Source organism: Onychostoma macrolepis, chromosome 17, assembly GCF_012432095.1.
Source record: "Onychostoma macrolepis isolate SWU-2019 chromosome 17, ASM1243209v1, whole genome shotgun sequence".
Taxonomy (NCBI): Eukaryota; Metazoa; Chordata; class Actinopteri; order Cypriniformes; family Cyprinidae; genus Onychostoma; species Onychostoma macrolepis.
Window position 1 is genome coordinate 26,791,889 of NC_081171.1, and position 9,680 is coordinate 26,801,568.

General features: G+C 37.2%; 1 long non-coding RNA gene across 9 annotated transcripts; it reads left to right on the plus strand.

Annotated features, from left to right (window-relative positions):
- Positions 1 to 240: 240 nt before the first annotated feature.
- Positions 241 to 8,832, plus strand: LOC131522887 (uncharacterized). 9 transcript variants are annotated; one of them, XR_009266666.1, is made up of 7 exons: positions 241 to 275; positions 1,873 to 1,939; positions 2,274 to 2,369; positions 6,777 to 6,934; positions 7,089 to 7,323; positions 7,473 to 7,560; positions 7,773 to 8,832. It is a non-coding gene; the product is annotated as an uncharacterized LOC131522887 (long non-coding RNA). The 9 variants fall into 9 exon arrangements; XR_009266668.1 differs by having other exon boundaries at positions 1,878 to 1,939; XR_009266670.1 differs by having other exon boundaries at positions 246 to 275; positions 1,873 to 1,935.
- The last annotated feature ends 848 nt before the right edge of the window (positions 8,833 to 9,680 follow it).

A 9,680-nucleotide genomic window follows, 5' to 3' on the forward strand; every position in this document is an offset into this window, starting at 1 on the left:
TTAATACAAACCTATCACTTTTTACATTTTTATTTAATACAAGCGTAAAATAATGTAAAATATGGTCATTGAAATTAGCATTGCTATGATTCATATAACATATTATTATGATTTATTACTTGAATTGCGGATTTGCCTCATCTTAAAAGTCTGTGAAAATGATGCATATAGAAGTTGTGATTCTATTGGTTGTACAATCAAAGCTCGCTGCTGATTGGCTGCAAAATCGACTGCCTGAAGCTCTTGCTGAAGAGAAGTCGCACTATTCTCTTGGGGTGAGTACAGACCGTTGTTGCTAAATGTGCTCTTTTATAAAGCCTTGAAATGCCAAATGTAGCTCTTTATATTAATGAAATGTAGGCAATGTTATTAGTATTTTAATATGGGGTATAGTTTATATCATGTTAAAGCTACCTTCATCTCTGTAAAAATGGTAACGTTGATGTGAATGTCTACAGCTAATGTTAGTCACCCTTATCTTTGTGTGAAAACGTAATCTGATATCGAGTGTGTGTGTGTGTGTGTGTGTGTGTGTGTGTGTGTGTGTGTGTGTGTTTGATGGATATTATGTCCTTTGATTTTTGCCTTTTGCATTGTTTAGTTTACTGTGTGAGGAACATTCATTTTGGCCTAATTTTAAGCTACATCATCCTAATGGTTAGCTTATGTGATGCAAATTAATAATAATAGCTTATGTGATGTAAATTAATAATTATGGTTGATTAGCCGATTGTTGTGTTGAGTTAATGAATGGAATGTCGAATCGAAGGCGTTTAGATCAGGTTTTAGATATCCAGAAATCCAGTGAAAGCAAGTGCATTCACTGACATAATTCTCTCATCATAAACAACAAGTGCAGATAAGAAATTAGTTTTGCGGTGTAGAGAGCTTTATTGATTTTAAGGTGAGTTTTTTTGCGAGAGCCTTTGATTTCGCGCCTCGCGGTCACGTGGTATTTGCGCGCGTGTGCTCGGCTTGAAGCAGCGCTGCACCGGTCTGTGATTTAGACGCACACGGAGCCGTCTGCTCTCTAGCTCTCACGGCACATGTCATACACCGATCCGCAGCGCTGCTGCAAGCCGAACACAGCTATTCTGTTTGAATGAGTTTAAGTAGGATAGGCAGCAGCTTCACTATGTGCAGTATTTTTGGTAAATATTAGTTGCATAATGTGACGCATAACGTATTATTTTCTACTTTGACGACATGGCATTTTATTTTGGGGAGTGATAGAGAGAGGGGAGATGTTTTTCTTGTGTTTAACCCTCAGGTATTCCTTATAGCCTATGCATATCATACTGCTTGGTGATCAGAAGTGACTAAACACATTAAAATTTACTATATTTTAGTTCAGTAATATTTAGAAGATATTTTATGGAACTAAATAATATTTGTGCAATAATTATGATCCATTTTTTGACCATTTAATATATATTTTTTTATAAATTATTACAAATAAATTAAAATGATAGGCAGTATCAATAAAATATTCTAAAATAAAATAGAATATTTAGGCAGTATCAGATGCAATATTTTTAGAAGTTTAGATATTACTGGATCAGTGTATTCTCTTAAAGTGACTTTCTTAATATTCTTAATATAAACAACACGGAAATCACTCACTGCTCTTGATTGAATAGCTTTTGTAACTTTAATAAAGATTAATCTTTAATTTATACAGTCAAATATGCAATGCTATTTTACATTTAATTACTTTATTCAGTTTCTGTACCTAAAAGCTAATGTTAGACCTACCTAAAAAAACTGAAAATCATTGTTTATTTTATTTGCATCTTCACTCTATTGTATTTATTAGTGCTGTTACTTGCAGTTAGATAGATTATTCTTATTTTCTTTATTTTTATTTGACAGTATAGTTTTTCCCAAAACGCAGCACATGCCGAACCGTAACGAAACCGTGACACAAACCGAACCGTGAGTAAGTTGAACCGTTCCACCGCTACTACATATAGATTAAATGTATAATTAAGATTTAACATGCAAAGAAGTTATGCTTGATTGAGTTTAGTAAGTTTTCATTATTATGTAATAAGTGTATTTAAATATGTGTATTAGTTGCATGACTTTTGATTTAAAAACGTAACTCATGGGTTACTTTTGATTATTTGAGACTTGAGAGTAAAGTCTCTACTTTTGGAAGTTACTTAGATCACTCAAATAAATTAGTCAAATAAAAAGTCAGATATATTTGTCAAGAATTTTCTTTATCTTTTGATATATATATATATATATATCTTTTGATATTTGAAAAGATGCCGCGGAGAGGAAAGAGATCTCAGGCTTAACAAATGCGTCGGCGAAACGAAGACCTTGAAGATGAACAGACCAGCCCCTCCAAGATTAACAAGGTACTATTGATATCTGTGTCTTGGATAACAACATGCTCCTTTCAGGGCCCTTTAATGTTTGGGACTAGGGCTGTCACAATTCCTTGATTAAATTTAAGGGCTTGATTTAAAAAAATAAAAACCTTAATTGCAATTTATCTACCTCACATACAAACAAAAAGCAATAATGCTCAGATCACACAAACAAGCAGCTCTGTCTCACACATGCAAAACTGTATCACACACATGCTACTGTGGTAAATTTATTAATTGCACAGACCACTTTTTTTTTTACCACAAAAAATTATCTGCTTACTCGATTAATTGTCAAAATAACTGACCGATTACTAGATTACTAAAATAATTATTGGTCACAGCCCTAGATTGGTTAAAACATTTCAAAATGCACCTGCATTGTTTTGTATTTTGTGACTTTCAGTTGAATAAAATACCATCTGTCCAGTCATATATTTCGTCATTGAAGATTTCTTAAAAATAGTTTTACAATATCGTCTCATCTTTCTCATGTGAACCCATCATCTCATTAGTTAATTGCATTGTCACACCCCTAATAAAACTTAATTTACGAACAACAAAATTGTATTGGGGATGAAGAATGAAGTAATAGATAATTACAGGGCAAGGCCTCAAACACGGGAGTTTGAAAAGATGTGTCTGGCAGATTTTGCTTCAGAATACCGTATTGTGTATGGTCAGCAAACGGAGGGTAAGAATGTTCACAGGCTTCTCAACGGTATGGGATTTTTTCAGAAAAGAACTGTTGGTAAGGCTGCAGTTATTAGATATGCACGGTTTTTGGAGGAAAAACAACCCGAAAAGTTTTACGGTAGATTACTGAAGCTTTATATGCCACATCGTTTCAACGCACAGCTAAAACCTCATACATTTCCAACTTATGAGCAGTTTTACAAATGTGCATCTGTTGAACTTCCTACCCACCCTGGTCTCCTGATGCCTGTTCGTGCTGTAGTGAAAGCACACCAGCAGAAGTTTGAGAAACACAGCGATGAAGTGGATAACGCACTTGATCAGCTGCAACAGCAAGGGCCACCTGGGAATGCGTGGACAGCTTTTGCACCTGAAATTGAAGTGGATCGTTTGGAGTGCATTGCAGAACGAGAAGACATCAATCCAGATGATGAGAATGTACAAGATGATGTACCAGAATATCAGATTCTTGAACATGGAGCATGGAGATGGAGTCGTGCCACAAATAGAGGCACCGCAGTTGAGTATTGAATTTGCTAGGAAGTTGTTTAGAAGTCTAAATGAGACTCAGGCAGCCATATTCTACACTGTCTGCCAGTGGTGACAGAGGCGTTTGTGGGGTCAAAATCCAGAACTGTTTTTTTACTTCGTATCAGGTGGTGCTGGTTGTGGAAAATCGCACGTCATCAAGTGCATATACATGGAAGCAACCAAGATTCTGCAACAACTGCCTCGACTCCGGGAGGAAGGGGATCTCTCTGTGCCTACAGTGCTCTTAAGTGCATTTACTGGAACGGCAGCATTCAATATTTCCGGTAAAACATATCAAGGACTTGGAAATTCCCTAGATGAACTACGAGCTAGATTACGTGATGTGGAGATTCTTATCATTGATGAAGTGTCAATGATTTCCAAGGATCTTTTTGCCTACATAAACTGGAGATTTCAGCAGATCAAAGGCAGCAAGAAACCTTTCGGGGGAATCTCGGTCCTCGCTGTGGGCGACTTTCACCAACTGCCACCGCTTGGTAAAGCCAAACCACTCTGCGTGTATGAAGATGATGTTTTGGACTTCTGGAAGGACTATTTCCAAATGATCACCCTCACAGAGATCATGCGTCAGAAAGAAGACCTTGCTTTTGCCCAACTTCTGAACCGACTACGAGTGAAGCAGAAGACCGAAGCTCTCAGGGAAGAAGATAGAGGTTTGTTACTGCAGGCTGTGAAGAAGCCCGCAGACTGCCCGCGTGATGCACTGCACATATTTGCCACCAATAAAGAAATTCACAGGCACAATGCTGACACAGTACATGCTCTTCACACTGACATCATTACCATTGATGCCGAAGACTACAGGAAAGACCCAAGAACAGGAGCAATGAAGAGACAAAACAAGCCTATCATCGGAAAAAAAGGATGACTTGCTTGATACCATACAGGTTGCAGTGGGAGTACGTATTATGGTGACTAGGAATCTGGATGTCGAAGATGGAATCGTTAATGGATGCTTTGGGAAGATTTCAAACACTGTCACTAAAACAATCCTCTGGCTTGCTCAGTTGGGGACACTTAATTTCTAGCGATTATCGCCGATTTGATTGCACAGATAATATTTAAACTAAACTGACATCTCTGAATTCAATAATGAAATTCCTTTAACTGAAAATTGAGTGTTTAATCTTATCAATATACATTACTGACACTCTATCCTCTAATTTGATACTGTTAAGTGCTTTGACACAATCTGTATTGTTAAAAGCGCTATATAAATAAAGGTGACTTGACTTGACTTGACTAAAACAAGAGATGGAATCGACACTGTACAGATGCTAGGACTTCAGCTTGACAGTCCAAATGCAGGACAGAAATACCGCAAAAGGGTGCAAGGTGACGAAGATAACTTGGTTTATATCGAGAGATCCGAAGAAAATCTAAGGAAAGGAGCAGTTTGTCGACAATTCCCCATCAAGTTAGCCTACGCCTGCACAGCTCACAAGGTTCAAGGCATGACAATGCAGTCTGCCGTAGTGTCACTGAAGAAGATTTTCGAACCAGGAATAGCCTACGTTGCCCTCAGCAGAACAACCTCACTTTGTGGATTGCACATTACCGACTTCAATGAAAAAAAGATTTATGCGGATCCTGAACTCACAGCCTCATTGCAGAATATGAAAGGAGCAACATTTGAAGAAATCATGCCACTTCTGCAGAGAAAGAAGGAAACCAACTCGAACCAGGACGGAACACTTAAAATCATTCACCACAACACGGAAGGACTGGCATCTCACATTGAGGATATCAGATGTCATCATGAGCTACAACTAGCAGATATTCTTTGCATAACGGAAACTCACCTGTCAGGCTCATGTATTTCACCACATCTCCAACTGAAAGGATACAAAATGATTGCAAAGAATAGACACGTCTCCTACTCAACCTATGCAGAAATTGCGAAGAAAGATGGTGGAGGAGTTGCAATGTTTTGCAAAGAAGACATTCAAGCTTAACCCCGACAGTACATACACGTCATCATCAAAATTGACACCCCAACGAATGCAACGATTGCTACTGTGTACAGGCCACCACACTACAGTCTTGAGAAATTCTTGCCAAATTTAAGGAGCCTACTTGATTATCTGGACATGATGAAGAAGAATCCTGTTATCATCTGTGGAGACTTTAATGAAGACCTCCTTTCTCCTGGAAGAAAGGCTATACTGGAGTTGTTTCAATCCAAAGGATACACACAACTGATCACGACAGCGACTACTGAAAAGCACATGCTTCTGGACCACATTTACATCTCTCGTCCGGATGTCTGCCTCCAATCAGGTGTTTTACAGGCTTATCATAGTTATCATAATCCTGTGGACTGTATTTTGAAGAAATGAGATTTTATGGTTGACAGGTAGTGTTGTGTGTTGTGGTGTTATGCCATACGGAACCGGGGGCACTGAGCATGCATTAACGGTGCCAGTGGGGCTCGAACAGCCTTAGCCACCGGGTTGGCTCGTATGGTCGTGTTTTGGTGTTATGCCATACGGAACCGGGGGCACTGAGCATGCATTCAAATCACCCTGCCCCTCTCTGAAACCCCATACAAACCCCCTACCTCCTGAAACATGGACCATCTGAAACTTATGAAACTTTTTTTGTGCAATCGAAGTGTGCTACACACAGGTGAGTGGGCCTGTACAAACCACCTGTAGTAGCACACTGTCCTCCTCTATGCGCACTAGTCACTTTTCACACACACTGCTGTGTGTATACAAATCCCACAATTTTATATTTTTTAGTTTATGTATAGGTAAAAAAATTTTTTTTATATATAGTATATTTATAGTCAAAATCTATCAGTAGGATAGTTGTGTATAGGTTTATAATGTTTTACTTCATTGCTGTATGCCTGTATTTATGTAGCACCGTGGTCCTGTGAGGCACGACATTTCGTTCCACTGTATGCCCCGCATGTAGCGGAATGACAATAAAGCTCAACTTGACTTGACTTGATTAACGGTGCTAGTGGGGCTTGAACAGCCTTAGCCACCGGGTTGGCTCGTATGGTTGTGTTGTGGTGGTATCCCATACGGAACCGGGGGCACTGAGCATGCATTAACGGTGCCAGTGGGGCTCGAACCGCCTTAGCCACCGGGTTGGCTCGTATGGTCATGTTGTGGTGATATATACGGTTGTGTTGAGGTTTTATGCCACTGAGCTACAAGAAAAGAAGAGCAGAAGCCACAGCAGCATGAAGGACGACGATAGGAGTAGACTGGCAGCTTCTGGGAGGACACCGGCAGCAGCACCAGCGATAGACAGGATACAGTGAGGATTAGTGTAGCAGCTCCAGGGAGGCAGTAAGTAACAGCACTAACATGAAGAAAGCAAGGTAAAGGGAGAGGTAGTAAGAGAATATAAGTTTTAACATTAATTTTTTTGACAATCTGTATTAAATGTATTATATGCAGTTCACTGTAATTCATTAATATCTGCCCTTCTGTAATGCTGCAGGAAGAGTTTGGAGACAATAGAAGTCCTGTCTGGATGCGACTCTGCAATATATCGTCCAAAGCTAAGTGTTTAAACATTGAGCTTCAATCACTGTACTACTGCACATCATAACCACATTTGTAGAAAAATGTTAATCCTAATCTAATTTTGGTTTTGATGTTTTTCAGCAATTGTGCAGTTGAAGATCAAGTGTGCTACAACACTGATGATGACAATCTGACTACCAGCATCTGTGGTAAGCATGAGATTAGAAATGGTTTTGAAGTTTGTAAGGTAATTGCTTTGTGACCTTTGTGTAAAGTTTAGTTATGAATTTGCTTTTATTTTATTAGTTCATTAGTATTTGCATATGCAGTGATCCCATTATTCATTTAATATTTACAGGATGGGACAAACTGTGTATAGCACTGAAGACCAAAGCAAGGACAATGCTGAAGACAGAAGAAGCAGAGAAATAAGCATACTAAAGCAGGTAAAGTTTATAAATACTCCTGCAAGATTGAGTGTTTCAGTCTGTATGCACTGTTTTGATGTGAAAGCCAATCATCAAGTGTAAATGGTTCTCAGAAGAAAAATCTCTTGCAAGACATAAATCAGACCTGTCTTTCAAACTTTGTTCTCCATAAGTCTTGTGGAGTCAATTCAAATAAATTCACTAACAGTGTCACATCTGTTTTACCACAGGATATCCAGCCTTTACGACGAATCAGATCAAGTGGCTAGACGGCGGGAGATGCTTCCTTCATCTAATAATTGGATGACTAATTAATCTTAATATGTTTATAAATTGTTTGACCATATTACATAATTGGTTTGATTTCTAAATATATTAATTTCACATATTAAGTAAGTAAAATGAATGTGTTCTTGAAATGTGTGCGTCGTGCCAGAGGAGGATGGGTCCCCCCTGCTGAGTCTGGTTCCTCTCAAGGTTTTTTACCTCCTAACTTTATGGAGTTTTTTCCTTGCCACCGTCGCCATTGGCTTGCTCACTGGGGGTGTTGTGCCAAATCCCGTCTCTCTCTCGGGTCCCTTCCAACCAGGGTTTTCAAAACGGACGTTTTTAATCAAATAAAAATTATTAAATAACCAGGGCTGCACAATTAACTGCACAATTAATTGTGTAACAATTAATCATGTTATGGCTTAGTGACAATCAAAACGTGTATATATATATATATATATATATATATATATATACGTATCTAAAAATATAATATGATATTTATTTAAAAATCTATATGTATCTATATTTATATGCATGATCATGTATATTATAGTAAATATATCTTTATTTATTTATGTATAATCATCTATATATATATTCTGATGTATTTGCAGGGTGAAGTTTGTCCATTTTATAATCTGGTGTTTTCAGTGTCAAACTACAAAAAAATAATTAAATACTGAAGGTTTGAAAAAATGCCATTATTTGAAAATTAAGAATTTATACCAAATAATATTAGTATTGTGAAAATAAATTTAAAAAATCATATTTTATTTTACAGTACAGTCGTCTTATTGCAACAGTAATGTTTCTGTCTTAATTTTTTATCATTTTAATAGCGGTAATACAATAAATATAGTATTAATTTTTTTAATGACATTACAAAAAATAATATTTACTGTTAGCCAATTAAAAGCTATAGGATCTAGCTGTGTGGCTGGGATCGGGATTGGTGGGGCGAGATTTGGCATAACAGGTGCTTTCCTTAAACTTTTTAATAAACATTTTAGGTGAATTGGCAAATCCAGCATGTTTGTCTTTATTGAATGGTATATTCACAGATGGTACAATAAGATAAAGATAAAATAAGATAAAACCTACTTTTAAATAAGGTGTGTATACTTATGTAAATGAAGACCACATTGTGTGTAAATATTTATTTGTTGTTTTTATCATAATTCTGCAAATCAGATATGTCTATTTACTATTTATCTAACTCAAGACCACAGTGTGTCTGCAAATCCAATAAGCAAACTTTGTTTAGCTTCTAAACCTGTGAAGATCACACTCTTACTTGATCTGGATGAGTATCATTAGAAAGACGTAAAATGCCAGCCTCAATATTTGACCACTGTTATTGATAAAACTTGGTTGCAGTGACAGTAATTTCTTCATATATGTTAAGAGTGCAAAATCAACAGTTAATGCACATTTATCTAACCATATATGCACCTGACAGAAAACAATGACAAGCACATTTTGTAGCTGTACTTTACTAATAGCACTTTGTAAGTTTCTGGAGTGCAGAAAGGCCCTCCTTCATGGAACTCAGAAGATCCACTGCAGGTTTGGCTCCCAGCTGACCTCAGCTCTCCTCTCAGTCTACTTCACAAAGCTGTTGCCGGTCATATATTCATTTTTGTATTTTATTTTACAGTACAATTGTCTTATTGTAACAGTAATATTTCTCTTTTCATTTTTATAATTTTAATTGTGGCAATACAAAAAAAAATATATTTTTTAAATCACGCTACTAAAATAATATTTACTGGTAGCCAATGAAACACTGTAGGATCTAGCTCCGTGGCTAGGATCGGGATTTGGCACAACAGGTTCTTTTCTTAATGGTTTAATAAACATTTTAG